Consider the following 16,043-nt stretch of genomic DNA (forward strand, 5'->3'; position numbering starts at 1 on the left):
GAAAAACTTTTGCATGCAAGTTAGTGTTGTGCATTTGTGAAGGACAGCTAATAATTTAGCTCCCAGCTGGGTAAAACTTATTATTAATACTCAATTTTATAACATCAGTTGTTTTGCCACAGCTACTCGTGGTGCCATTTATCTTTTATAGAAAAATAAACAGTGAGTAAAGCAATGTTAAGATTAAATTGGTATGGCGCCTTCGCGGTATACTTTCATTTTCTTCTATAGACTGCCTATCTTCCTAGCTCTGTAAATTAATCTCATCAGTTATTGATGATGATCATTATGTCTAATAATAGCAGCTAGTAGTTACAAAAATCCTACTATATAGTTGGTTACTTAGCAACACGATGCTCTGATATATCAGGATTACTGTCTATAGTGTCTACAGAACTTTTACACCAAGTTGATAGTGGCTAAACAAACTTATATAAAATGTGTCATAGCTTTGTTATTCAGCAGAAGTTTTTTTTTGTGCAGATCCGCTCACATGTGACTGAATAATAAAGTGGGAAAATTATGAATATGATGGAAATTTTGTGAAACTTTTGGAATACTAAGAACTTTGGGCTTGTCAAGTTTTTTTAGTAAGAAAACTGAAGTTTTGCCATTAAAATGTTTGAAAAAGCTGAAGCTGATGGCTAAATTATGAATGTAAAAAATGGAATTTTTTAAACATTAGATTGCTAAGAATTTCATTAAATTTAAAGCCTTTCTTTCATGCAAGTCAAGTGTTACAATTGGTCACTAAATTTCAGAACTAATTGCAGAAACTATTTCAATTTTTCACGTTTTTTTTCATTACATAAGCTCTTTTTGCCGCTATGAACCTGGTACCTATTTGTGAAATGACAATCAATAAACCTAACATTTACATAAATAAATTGATATTTGTTTTATGCAAATATCATTTCATCTCCATTCACAGACCTCTGCGTTTGGTTGGATCCTGAAGAAGGAATCACAAAGGCAAGGTGAAGCCCCAAAACCAAACAGCCATTTCCCATAACATTGGGCGATGGAACAATTCGTCCATCATGACCTTCAACCATCACTACAGATTGCCTACGAGCGAGAAAGTTGATATAGGATTGATTTGGAATAGGCAGTGGCTCCACAGCACCATTCAGGGCTTGTTTTGGGTTCTGCTCTAACTTCAGAAAAGCAATGTCATTCATATGGGAGTGACTTTGTTCATCACTTTGGATTTCTGTAGTGATTCTGTACTTGACCAATGGAGTAGCCTGGAGTTTGCAAGGTTGAGTCTCATCTTCAACAAAGGTGTAGATGAACTGCTGAAAGGCAGGTTCAACAAGGTTTATTGAAACTGGTGGTTGATTGCTTTCATCTATGCCGCTTTGCAGCAGGTGTGCTGGGACAATAGCGTACTTTAGTTCAAGCTGATTTCCATCGGGTAGTTTCTCTTGAGCTGTTGCAATTAGTTCACATTCAGCTTCTTTTTGAACAACACCACTTTGATAGTCCACAAAAATCTTTCGAAGACTAGCCAGCCATGATATATATGGAATTCCTTGAGAAAGTCCAAGGTTTTTTATTCTGATATCAAGTCCGTATCCTGAAAAGACATTTTGAATCTCACAGCGGACTCTTTCGATATCCTCTCCACAGACATAGACGATTTGACCAGGTGCGGAGGAAACAAACATATGTCGGATACCATGTCGGACCTTTATTCTAAAACAAACCTCCAAGATTTTACATTTTGTCAATATACCATGAAAACTAATTCAATATTCAGTTTTAACCATGAAGAAATAAATGGAACACGGAGTAGATGTTGTCTCCCTACTTCTTATTAAAGCAAAATGCACAAAGCTTCAAATCACCGTCGTGTATGGTATACAGTTTGTGATACATGTCATTTGCTTTTAACATCCTTCATGAAATTTTTGTTTAATTATGATTCTTTTTCAAGCAATAATTACATTTTATAATGTTAACCTAACAGACATGATTAAATGTTATTAAACAAACTTTATGTATTGGTTATAGAACCTCTTAAACACACTATCTTATTTTGAAATCCAGATAATAACAAGGTACAACTGTTAAACCAACATCACTGAGCAAAACATACTGTTTCAGATTTTCAAAGCACTGTAAAGGGACCTCTTGGAGTTGAAAACAAAGTTGATCTTCAAAGAGATTTTCATATCTTGCTCGTATGATGTTATCTGCAAACAGAAAAGGGAAGTTTTAGCCTGAACCGATATCTCTTTTTCACAATCAGTACTTTGATTGAAATATTCTGCTTCCATTGCACATCACTGACACAACTATATTAATGACACTGTATTGTAAGAAACAGTTTTAAGACAACTACCAAAACATTACTTGCTGCTGTGTTTCTCGTCACATTGATTAATGAACTACTTAGCCAATAAACAACAAATGCGGGGGAATAGTTTTTATTGGCAAATAGAGACATAAGAAATATGAGCTATGAAATATTCTTGCATAAAATATTCTACAAATAAATACAATTACCTATTCCTCACCTTCAACCAAACTAACGTCTTCAAATGTGTTGTTAATGCAAGGTGCAGAAACTTTGTCTTCCACTTGTATATTGCTCACGAGTTTATGTGAATGATATTCTGCAAAATTCATAGTGATGATTAGAAACCAAATTGAGTACTTTAAATAGGATATTTCGTTTTACTGTTAAAAATAAAGCATAGGGCTCTGTAAAGATATGGTAACATCTAATATAGTTAACTAGCTGCATTACCCGTGTTCGGGAACAAATTTACGTAAAGCAATAGTTTTATTGAGAGTTGTCTTTCATACTGTAAAACAACTCCAACTATGCAATCTACTGAAATTTTTGTGCTGATCTGACTGCATACGCATATGCAGTCCTACATGTCAATAATGTTAAAGAGACCAATGGAAATATGCAATGTGTTTTACAGCTAGTCTACAATGCATCAGTCTCGAAACGCTCAAATCAGAATTGTCCTAATTTTGTACACAGAACTGATAACGAAATTGACATTGCTAGGCAAACTGACATTCTTCAAACTGGCAGTATTGAAGAGTTTTACATATTTTAGGAAATTCTAGAAAATATTTTCCTTTTGCACTGCTTAGCTGTCACCAGCATTTATTGAATTGAGACTTCTACATGCTTGAAACACTAATCATGACTCACCAGTTCTTCGTCTATAGCCTGTGTTTTAACATTGTATATACAAACTTTGCAGCAGTAATGTGGTCGTGTTGATAAAATTTATTATCAATAAAATCTACTATATAAACTACATATATGGCCTCTCGCCTTTTCAACGTAAGGCATTACATCTGGAGCATTTTTGGCCATTCGTCCCGTAGAAAAATTCGGCCCTATACTATGTTGCAGGACTGTAGTCAAGTGTAGTTTTCTGTCCATACACGGCGCCTGGTAGCAGCTGTTGGAGTTAGTGCATCTCGCTGTTGTCGCCGTTTCATCTGCTCAAAAAGTTCAGCTCACCGAGCAGCTGTTGTAGCTAGTGTATTATGTTCTTGTCGCCGCTGCATCTGCTTGGAGTTTTCTGCACGTCTGGCCGATGTAGCGGCTGCTCTGAGCTGTTTGAGTCGCTGCTGGGTCGGTTCAGTAGTCTCTGCACTTCTAGCGGCTGCAGCATCTATTCTGGCCTGCTCTCGTTGTACCTGTGTTTGTTCAGCGGTTTCTGCTCTTCTAGCAGCTGCTATTCTGTTTCGTTGTAGGCATAGCTGTGTTTGTTCTGCAGTTTCTGCACTTCTAGCAGATGCAGTAGCAGTTCCGCTTTGTTGTGGGTGTAGCTGCGTTTTCTCTGCAGTTTCTGTTTGTCTACCTGCTGCTTTGCGAATTCAGTCTCTTTATCTACGGGAATCAATCTGTTCTTGTGTTTGGGCAGTAGGCTTTTTGGAAGGCATTGCACTGCTTCAAGCATTTCTAAAATTAAATGAGATGGTGTGCTTTTTTTGTAATATACACTGCTCGCTTTCTTCTCACCGTCGCCTATCGCAACGCTCGGAGTGCCCATGCAAGTTCTGTAGTAGCTGTAGATCTGTAGTGATTGTAGCTGAAAAGAAAGTAAAAGTAACTCAGCTGCGGATTGAAATGAACATGTTTACTATCACAAACAGTGGCAAATCCAACGTTTTCAACCCTTTCACTGAAGTAGACTCATTCATGCGCTTTCCATGGTCGACTGCCGTAAACACATTTTTGCCACTTTCCCAGCAATTGCTAGCAACTGAATTTTATTATTCATTGATAACATAACCAACGATCTTTAAGACTTTTATAGTAGTGACAGTGTTGTCCGAAGATTTCTCTATAAAATTAGCCTAAAATTTAATTTTAAATCTTTATTTGAGAATTTCCAACTTAAAAACGAAGATTGTTTGTGCGAGTTCATTAAATGCGTCCGAGTTAAAAAACAAATAACCACTTATGTTGATGATACTATAGCCATTTCAGATTTTTGTGATTACACAGATAATCAAAATGCACAAAGTATAGATACAATGAATTTTTTGCATAGCAGTACTTGTTAACATGTTGGCAAAATCCACTATATAACCAAAACAAATGTTATAGATGGAGTTTCAAATTGAAAAAATATTATGAAGCAATATCGGCAAAATGGCTGGCAGTAGGCCAATAGCTAAATTTGTACGTGGACGCAAGTGAAAAGGTTATGCAGTGGAACTGTGGCAATTCATAGGCAATGCAACATTGAATAAGATGTAGGCCTACTAACCTTTTCGATGTAGAAATTTAGTAGGTAAAACGCAGTAGCAGTACCCGTGCAAGTTTTGTTGTAGCTGTGGTACTCGTAGCTGGAAAAATAAGTAAAAGTAACTTAGTTGCGGAAGGAAATGTACATGTTTACTATCACAAACAGTGGCAAATCCAACGTTTTTAACCCTTTCACTGAAGTAGACTCATTTATGCGTTTTCTATGGTTGACCGCCATAGACGCATATTTGCGACTTTCCCAGCAATTGCTAGTAACTGAATTTTATTATTCGTTGATCACATAACCAACAATCTTTAGGACTTTTATAGTAGTGACAGTGTTATCCGAAGATTTCTCTATAAAATTAGCCTAAAATTTAATTTTAATATTTTGGTTAAGAATTTCCAACTTAAAAACAAACAGTTTAATTACAGTTTAAAACAAACAATTACTCACGTTAATGACGTTATAGCCATTTCAGATTTTTGTGATTACGAAGAAATAGCAAATAGCAATAAAATAGCAATAGCAGCACTGACTTTGATGGTGGTGGAAGTAATGGTTTTGTAAAAATAAGCAACATTGTAAGGGATCGCTTCGTAGCCTCACATCGCTTTATCAATGCACTGAGTATAGATACAATGAATTTTTTGAATAGCAGTGTTTTGTAAACATGTTGGCAAAATCTACGATATTGTTATAACTCCTTTTACTGCTTTTATAACTAAGGCAATGCTATAACGACACTATATCTAACCTAGTTTAGCTATCTCAATCAATCACGTTACTGATGAATGCAATCAATGTAATAATTCAAAGTACCTTGAGTTCAGGTTTCCTATAATTTAAATAGCGTTCTTGAGTTGATGTCGATCCCAATGCGTCCACCACGTTGGAAATCCGGACTTCAAAAGAATACCTTTTTGTCCTCCGAATCTCCCACCTCAGGTTAGTTAGAGACACTCTGCCAGCGTGTAACAATCTTATTAGATCTTCCCTTAAACCTGGAAGTTCTAGCCTGAGACGCAAAGGTAAAAAAGATGTTGAGTTAGACTGACGATGTCGTTTGGTAGAATAACAATATTCTAGACTACCTCCACTTTCTAACTTTAGCTTAGTTCTTGTTGACGTGGTTGCACCCCATAAATCAATGTTATTGAAGGTTTCTCTTCCTATGAATGTTGTGAGTCAACCTCCGCAACATTCTATTGTTCAGAATATATAGACTCCGTCTTATGTTCAATTTCAGCTATTTACTATATAGAGAACAGCAATTTTCCAGTGGTTCAGATCAGATTGTTCTCACCAAGTTCTCACCTGATCGTATCAGAGTCTAGTATGCCACTAATCTTGTCTTAGTGTCAGCTGGTTGCAAGAAACAAATGTTTACGTGACCTTCCTGGTACACGTTAGCAGTAAATATTAATTATATGTAATTTACTACTCATTAATTTATTTAATAAGAAATAAATTTTATTTAATTCACTACTAATATTTACTACTAATTTAGTTTTACTACTTACTCATATTAATTAAGTTTGCTTTGTACGACCGAATCGAAAAAGAAAAGACCGCTCTATAATCTTTTTATACTACTCATATTTGGGAGTTATCGAAAACTAGATATATCTAGAAGACAACTCCAAAAGATACGATACTATTAGCGTAGTATTTATCGTCCACCCCTACAATGAATAGTAGTTTACGTATTATAATAGATGCGTGTACTAACCGGATATTTCCGTTAATGCGCCCTAGCGATGAAAGAAAAAACCACAGAATAGCCGCGCCCTTATATTAGCCGCATGGCTCACAAACCATCAAAAAAAAGTAGCGGCTAATAGTCCAAAAAGTGCGGTACTCTATAAAGCGGACAGATAGACAGACAACGATTGCCGTTTATATAGTAGATGAGCATGGATTCATTTAAAATAAATGTGAAATTTGGTAATGAATTTTCGCAACAGGTTATACCACATCACTACGTAATGTAAGCTCAGGCCATGTCCTGAATAGCTTTGAAACTAAATTCTCTAAAAGTAGCCAGTACCAAACACTACGGCTATAATGTATTTGTGAACTATGTATTGGTTGCAGTAATACTACAATAGTGTCTAAATATTTTAATATATTTATGTATCAACTGCTGGTTTTGGTTTAGCAAAGTTTTATAACCGCTGTAAAGGATTTTAGTTAGTCATATTTTGATTTTCAATTGCAGTTCCTATCTGTTAACCCTTTAAACCCTGACAACCAGAATACTGGCATTACATAGGGCATTTCAGAAACTCTGGAAGCTGGAATACCAACATTCACATGGTTCTGTTTACAATTGCTGCTTCTAAGTAACAGTGTAAACCAATGAAATTCATTCTTGCACAGTGTGTTAGACCAGAAATTTCACTTACATTCGTAACCATTTTTTTAATATTTTAATCTACTTCCTTTGTTGTAATAACAATTTTAACAGAATAATATTGCAAAAAATTGATCTGACTCGTTTGTTGGTATGTCATAGATAGTTGTGATGCAAACGAACAATTATATGATACTAACTTAATTTTTCAGTTTCTTTTGAATCATGAAGCGGCGATGAACACGTGCTTGATGGATATGATGCTACTGTAAAAACTGTTAAAGTTTTTAAAATAATACAAAGGTTTATGGTTTTAGTCTGAACAACGGTGGAACACTTTGTTTTCTATTTGGTAAAGTTTGCTGTAGGTTGCCGAGCTTTCTAATTATGTTTTGCCAAATACCGTTGTTCTATGAGTATATTTAGATATCTTCAATAAAACTTTAAAAAATTTCAATTTGTCACACTACCGATTGTGCAGAGTTACTGACACACATTGACATGGCCGGCCAGAGTTCATAAGGTTAATTAATGGTCAGTAAGTGCTATAACTCATATTTGGAATCCCTAATATCTGCTGCATCAACTATATCAGCCAGCATCTGCCATGTTTATGATACATAAAAAGCCCCAATTTTAGAGTAGGACAGAATCAGAAGTGCAGTGTGTCAAAGATTAAGATCTGGTACATATATAACTCTATCGCTGTACACCATGATTTAGAGACCATTTTATGTTATAACATCAATAAATGGATTTGTGCAAGTGTAAAGTTGTATAGAAGAAGTCAAGCCCTGCCATCTTGAATATAGATATAAACAAGTGCCAGTCACTTTTTAATATACTACATTTACATTCATGAAAGTATTCATCACAAAATAACAGTGACAATGACGAACATTGAATGACGAAATTGAAATCAAAGACAAATTGCCCTTTTGTGACCAATGGTCAATTTACCTTTAATAGCGCTTTCGTGCAATCTTACTGAAGCTTTTACCAATGGGTTGTCCTCTCCATGAGTTGTGCATGTGTGTAAAGTTGTCATAGCTTGGCATGCTGAGAGAAAAACAAGGATGTTTGCATTATTAAGCAGATTAAATGAGAATAGTTAAACTCTGACGGTATGTGTTTGATTAAACTTAAAAGAGATTATGTTCTAGTATGAAACAAAATGGAGTAAATTTTAATTTTACGTACACAAATTGGAGTGTTTAATATCAACACATTTAAGCATCACAGATGCAATAAGACAATTATAATTTGAATCTTTCATGCAAACTTCTATTTTTGCTTGCTTGATTATTGTCCAAATCGAGTTTTGATTCACTTCTTTTAGCTCACTGGTATGTGATAGTTTGTTCAAATGTTACCGACTAAAAACTTAGGTTTATTGTAAATCATGCTTTTTATCATCGAGGAGTAAATATTTTACAAATGATCAGTTTTTATAAGAGAAGCAGTATAATATCGGCTTCTGCATTCGCTAGGTTTGTAAAATCTAATTAAAAAGCTAAAAAATAGTATAGCTCGTATAGTAGCTAGACCTAAGCAAGAAATAGTAAGCAGTGCAATTTTTATATAATTTGTACCCCATTTCTAATAGCAGAATAATAATGCTTACATTGATTCACCACTGATTGTACAGTAGACTGGAATGCTATACTTTAGCATTTATAAAGACAGGTTTGTTAGAATTTTGCATATAACTAATCCATCCACCAGCATTCAACTGTTTCCATTATTCTGCACAAATCTATATGCACGAGCATGCTAACCTATCATAATGATTCTCATGAAGAATTGACATTCAAGGAAAACGAGGTAGTAATTTTAATAAAAACCACAAAATTTGCTACCGTCACTTGTTGTTTCATAAGCCGTAACGTTTTGGATTAAAAATTTGAAGAGCTAGAATTACTTCCCTGAACAAATGGCTTTGTATTTATCATTAAATATGCATTTGCCTTAATAGAATATATTTTCAATTTGGTTAATTGTTTTATTATAATGCTGAAGCATAATTTATGAATACCTCTAGTTTAACAAAGATTTCTACCTTACAATCTTGCTGTCAAATACCTGGTCACACATTTGACTGAATTGCCATATAATATTTAAATTTTATGGCTTTAGAGGGTTTAGTCTAATTTTCAAGATGAACAGTTTCCTACTTCGCAAAATTATATCTCAAACTTCAAAACATACAAGAAAATATTACAAAGTTATAAGTTACTGTGACTTTTCTTGATTTGTAAAAATCAAACAATATCTTCAAGTAGCTGTCAAATAGAGGTTGCATTCCGTAGCAGGTGTGACATTGTATCATTCAACTCTCATCCTAGAGTGCCATTTTATTAAAATGGGCATTAAAATCAAGGTAGAGTTCAAATAGAGGTTTTATAGTAAGTATAATAGAGGTAGCCCCTTAATAATGTTATAGCCTTTATGACAGCTAGGTAATCTAATCGTTACACTGATGCAAACTACCCACAGTGGCTAAACATTGCTACTTGCTTTCAGGCTGAGCCTCTTGTGAAGGTTCATGTTTCTCATTCTTGCTTCTATTTATAGAGTGTGTCAACTGTAGATTAGCTGTAAAAAGATGTCCAATAATTCAAATAAGTAGATAATAAATTAAAGTTTACACATGCAAAAATTTAGTTTTAAAAATTGTTTTCTTATGGTTTTCTTTTAAATGTAGATCTTATACTGAGTCTTAAATGAGGCTTGACATTAAAATTCATCAAATTGCTAACTTATCAACTCCTAAAAACGGGAAAGAACCACAGCGTTGATTATTAGTTATGTATGGCTACAGTCTGATTTTCTTGTTTTGAGTGTTTTGCATCAGATTTGTCTGGACGCAAACTCAGTTTCACAGTTTTTTGTTGATATAGTTAGATACAAAGATGTTTTAAATCAAAACCAAAAATGCTATAAAACAGATCCTACCTAACAAATTCTCTCCGGTGTTTTCAGAATCATCAGATGAGTCTGAGTCAGGTACTTTGCTTGCCATAGCTACAACAAATTTTACAAATAATTCATGCTATATAAATGACATGCAAACATATTGAGCAATCTATTTTAGGCAAACATTTCAAATGCAAGCAATGGTTAAGTGTAAAGTTTGCAGCAAAAATAATTTGGCGTACATTGTTTTTATTTCATTGAACTGTACGATGCAAACCGTTCATAGCAAAATATTTGGGTTTATAGACGTTTCAATTGTAAAATAAAACTCCATTGTAAACCAGCAAAATTAATTAGCTTTGGTTATGGGTTGAAAATGCTCAACTGTAAAAAGCAGTTTACATTCTTTCAGGATTAGTACTACAACATGCGGGTATTGAAGTATTCCATTGTGTTTCATGAACGTTATTATTTCATGACATTGCAATAACCTGTTTACTATCACACATGCATTGTCTCACCATGAGGTGATGAACAGGTGAGATATGCGTGTAAAGGGTGGTATCTTGCTGCAATCATTATAAACGTATTATGCTAAAAACTGGAATGAGTAGGGAACCAAAAAGCTTTTTTGTCATACAACCTAGAACTCTGCTAATAAAGTATAACACTGAATGGCAAAAACTAGAGCTTAATTAAATGATTAACGCTGTCTATACAAATAAACGATAAACTGAGTTGGGCCCATTAATCTTCAAATAAAATGCAACCGCGATGATGATCTTGATGTGGTTCCTTTCCTTTGTACTATTTAGTACCATACCGTTATCGTAGCAGGTTACTACCATTTAATTTACTAACAAATAAATATTATGACAAGCAACCCCTTGTTACCAATAAATTAAACCACAATTATTTTGTACTCAAATATGAAAACAAATTGAGTCGCTAACATTAAACTTGTTTATACAATACAATGCACCAGCGCCGTGCCGATCTAGCTGTAAGCAGCCATGTTGTTAGTTGTTTGAACATGTTTCTATGTAATAGCAACAAAAGTGATTTCAGTATTATTTAATACGCATCTTACAGTTTATTTTTGTTTATTTTTAAAAACTTTCTTAAAAGTAAATTATACATGTTTTTTCATTTTTCAAAAAAATCACAATCATATTTCAGCTTCAGAATATTAGTAATATAAGATTGACACTTTATTGGAACACGAAAGCAGAAAAATGTCTTCCACCCTAGGTAGCGCATTTCTATAAGTTGTTGGAAGCGTAAACAAAAAAGCGAAGTGCAGTATATGTCAGAAATAATTTGCTTACCACCACAGCACATCATCATTAGGATATATTTTAACTACATGTAATTCTCCTCCTACCGTGCAGAAATCATAACCAGCTGTCGCATACAGAAACTAATACTACTGACTACCGGCACTACTGTCGCCAGTGAGCGGCTATTCTCTAAAGCTGGCAATATTGTATGTAGGAAGAGGGCATCTCTTTATTCAGATAATGTGAATAAACTGTGCTGCCTCAACTCTTGGCTGACTTAATTATAGACTTTCATAGACAGTTTTCATACTCAGAATAATTATTACATTGTAACTTATGTACATTGTATATAACATGTACTACTGCTAACAATTGTCTAAAATATAATTAATCTATATGTAGCTGTATTATTTATTTTTGAATATGCAGGTTTTTGCTAGATTAATTTTAAGATTAATCGAAGATTAACTGGTTCAGACCAGTTAATAACCGCGATTAATTTTTATAATCATTGTGCAGCTTTAGCAAAAACACAGGGTTGATTTTATCGCAGTCCTCATGAGAAGGGCAAAGATATGGCTGCACTTTCTGGCGTGTGCCCAAACACAATTAGGCGGTTCACCAGCAATCTTTAATGCAAGCAAGCTTGTAAATAGCCCAAAACATAATGTATAACAAACTTCTCCGGAGTTAACAACAAAATTATTGGCAAATGTTGCACCTTCCAGGCAACGATGTAAACATCTCATAGTTTTGCTCAACACTATCAGTTTCACAAATTTCACACTAAAAGAAGACATGAAAACAATTGTGGCTTTTAGCATTAAATCTTTTTGAATGCAAACAAAGTGGCTACAATTTTGTTTTTAAACTGGATAGCTTTTTTATTTGAGTGTGCTTTGTAGTACAGGACTAGGTGTGCCCTTATTAAATCTATGAACTGTTCAGTGCTTATTTAATAATGTATTACTGTAAAAAATAGTAAAATTTCGTTGTTGAAAATTGTTGACCGTCAACATGAGAAAATTAGATGTCAAAAAGTTAATTATCGGCTAAAACAACCAATCGAAATAAACATTGTGTGGGATAAATCTCAGATTGAGCAAGTCTAGCATTATTGCTACGCATCAACTCGACCATTGCACAATATCATACTACTTAAGCCTAGTGTGTTTGCTCCTTACCAAATTTGGCTTTCTGCAATAAAGAACAGTAAATGTTTCAAGGTAGATTTATATCGTGAAGTTCAGCAACTACTCGTAATAACCTAACCCTGACACGATAGTATAGATTACTTAGAAACAGTTTATCCGTGGTTGAGATCCATATTTGAGTATACTTATTAACACTCCTTTCTTGGTTTCTGTTCTACCAGTTTACTGTAATCACCATCAATAATTGAGAACACTAGCGTTCAATACAACCAAACACCTCTTAACAAAACCTCAACAAAAACTTTATGAAGAAAATGCATCACAGATTCTATTCTCTGTTTATAACAAGGTGTGACACATTGTTATACAGCATGTTATGTTCAGATGTTTTACACATATTTTATACACTGATTTTATAATCTAGACTATACAAAAATTGTGCTATTGCACAAAATATTGTATCCCACTTCCGTAGCATTCCTAGCAACCTAAAAAATACTAGAAAATCTATTTGAACGTCATAGCGCTGTATTTTTTCAGCCGTACACTGTACTGGTGATTTGGTAGAGACAACATTCAATAGCAGTTTGCTCTCCATTTTTTGAATAAGCCATAAGATTTTATAAAGATTAATTTATTCCTGGTGAAGGCTGAGTGATACTAATTTCACCTTTATATTGGGCTCTCCTCCAGGCGGAGAGACCTGTCGTAGGCCTCAGAGTCTTTGATCAGCCATTTTTTGTACACCATAGTGTCTTACCGATCTAAACAAAAAACTGTTTTGAGTACAAAACGTGTTAGCTAATTACCAATATTAACCATGTTGGTGGTAACCTTTTTAAAGTTTTAAAGAAAAGACCATGAAACTGTGGCAGTAGAAAAGAAGTTTTATATGTCATTACATTGGTTGCTATAACATTGTATGCTTCTCCCAAGAAATATGAACATCGCTCATCATAATGCTTTAAAGTTTTCAGTTAAGATTGTAAATCTTATTATAAACAAATTTGAAGACAATGAGCTAGAATTCGACCTTAATGACTTCAAATCAAAGTTCAGTTTTGTGAATTGGGATGACCTTTGTTATTGAGCACACCATAACTGAACCTATGGCTACCGAGACAGCAAAAACAAAAACAATTTTTATTGTCAGAACTGAGTAGCTTTTACTACCAATTTATGAACCTTTCTACTTATCACTTTCTATTCTGGGTTTTTAAAGATTTAATAATGTCAATGCAGAGGTTATCTAAAGGTAGCATTTGATTATATGGTGGCGGTCTATGCATCAACACTTCTATTTTAGTGTCCTTTTATATAAGTTGTGGCGTTCAGATAAAAGTTGCTATTAAAAAAAGTGATTTTTAAATAGAGCTTCTACAGTAAGCATTACATGTTATACACTAACAACTATTCTTCAACTCTTTCAACCTTAATTGATGGTAACCTTAATTAAACCTTAACCTTAATAACCTAAACAACAAGAATACTGATTTCCATATGAGTCTGTTTTCAAGTGGTGTTTTTTAGTAACAGTGTAAGTCTGTGAAACTAATTCTTGAACAGAGCTTTAGACCAGAATATTCAGTTCCAGTTTAAACTGTTTTCAATTATCTTCATCTACTTTCTTAGGTATAATAACAATTTTTAGTGGAAGAACATCTTTGAAAAATCAATACAGCTCATTTGTTGGTAGGTCTGGGATGGTTGTGGAGGGCATGAAGAACTTTGTAATACTTTCTATAACTTTCCAGATTATTTTCAGTCATGAAATGATGATGAATGTGTGATTTATAGATATGATACTAGTGTAATTAGCTTTACAAGTTTTGAAACTCCTATGAATTTTCGTCATTATACCAATTACATTATGTCAATAGAAGTTACAGTACGCCCTCGGGTTACGATGTCCCTGTTGGATAGATTTCCTGCCTTGCAATATAGAACACAAGGTTTATTTGTTCCCACTATAGGAGGTTTCTTCGGCCTCACCATAAGACATTTCTCAGCCAGAGAACATCAATAGAAATTTTTCTTTAAATTAAAAAGTAACATTTAGTGTGCTGAATTTGTACAAACAACAAAAACGTCAGTGTGATACTTTCCAAAATTCATATCACGATTCCTGAAAAAGATACAGTGCCAGCTCTCTCAGTGCAGCATCTTTTGTTGCAAATTAGAGTAAAAAAGGAATTGGTAACAGATAGGTGATAAAATTTGAGACAATGACAAAGTTGAAGTTTAGTTTAGTAAGCTACATTCTGAAACTCAGCTTTAAGGATGTGTTTTGTGAGCTAAAAACAATGATTTTAAATTTAATGTTTTTGTTATACTTCTGTTCCAAAGGTAAGAACTCCCTATGGTGCATACTGCACATAGTATATTGTTTAGCTTCTAAATACCCTAAATTTACTGTTGGTAACCATAGTTAGTAAAGTTTCCATTATTTTTTGTTACCTATTTTCAATATGTACCTTATATATATAGAAATTGGACATGTTTTACCAGGGGGGTTTCGATTAAATACTTACTAAGGGTTTCTATACCTTTCTCTTCATTATTTTTGATCCAAAATTCCAACACTAAAACAAATTAAAATCATCTAGCGAGGATCAAATACATCAGCAAATGGAATCTGGAGAACAGACTTAAATGATCATCAAACCTTGTGAAAAATAGATCCGCAAATGTATTCCTTAGGAATAGATTCTGCACCATAATTTTTGCTGAAGGAAATTCAAATTATATTGTCAGGCAGATTGTGCATACCTTGACTGATTGCTAGTACATGTATTTTGAGAAACAGATTCTTTGGGTTCTAATTTCAAGAAAAAATGGTACAATTGCTTCAATGTCTAGATGAAGCTTGAATCACATTTAACAAGGAGAGGTGTACATTTAACAAAAAGAAGGAACATCTCTCAGTCATCGGATCAGCAAGAACACGATTCATGCTAAACAAAATTGCTCTCAGAGAAGCCAAATGATGTATTCAAGTCTGCCAAGCAAATGTTTAAGCTGACCCGAGAGATAGAAAGCCAACTTTATTTTTAGTACACAAATCCTTGTGGGAATAAATAATAACGAGACAGGTCCGGGGCTGTCACTATTATAGTATTACAAGCTGAATTGGCCTCTACTTGGTTTGAGTAAATTAATCTTCTTAGCCATGGGATGGCGTAGAGCAATTATTAGGTACAATGAAGAAGATAGTAGCCCAATTAACTTCAAAGCAACCATTTTTTACTATCAAGAGTCTAGCTAATCATAACAAGCCAAGATAAAAAGTTGTGCAGGATTAATTTCATATCCTAGGTAACTTCTGTATTTATGTGACAAGCACTGATAGTACCCCTAATCAATCAAGTGTAACTTTGAATATTTGCTAGTCACATTTCTTAACAAATTAGCGCAAGGAATTGGTTAGCACATAAACAGCGTAGGGCATACATGTATATGAATGCCGACTTGAGAAAATAACAATAAACCAACTACCTTGCCTGGCTGACCTTGGGAAAAGAGTCAATTCTATATCAGTGCTCATGAGTTTTATGTACACAATCTGCAAGTATAATAAACCAGTTTTGTACTTATTGTGCATGTG

The 16,043-nt window shown here is 34.1% G+C and overlaps 1 protein-coding gene across 1 annotated transcript in view; it reads right to left on the reverse strand.

Annotated features, from left to right (window-relative positions):
* Nucleotides 1-16,043, reverse strand: part of LOC137410003 (uncharacterized) — a 372,155-nt gene that overhangs the window by 10,571 nt on the left and 345,541 nt on the right. The window lies entirely within an intron of this gene.

Source organism: Watersipora subatra, unplaced genomic scaffold, assembly GCF_963576615.1.
Source record: "Watersipora subatra unplaced genomic scaffold, tzWatSuba1.1 SCAFFOLD_35, whole genome shotgun sequence".
In the NCBI taxonomy this organism is placed as follows: Eukaryota; Metazoa; Bryozoa; class Gymnolaemata; order Cheilostomatida; family Watersiporidae; genus Watersipora; species Watersipora subatra.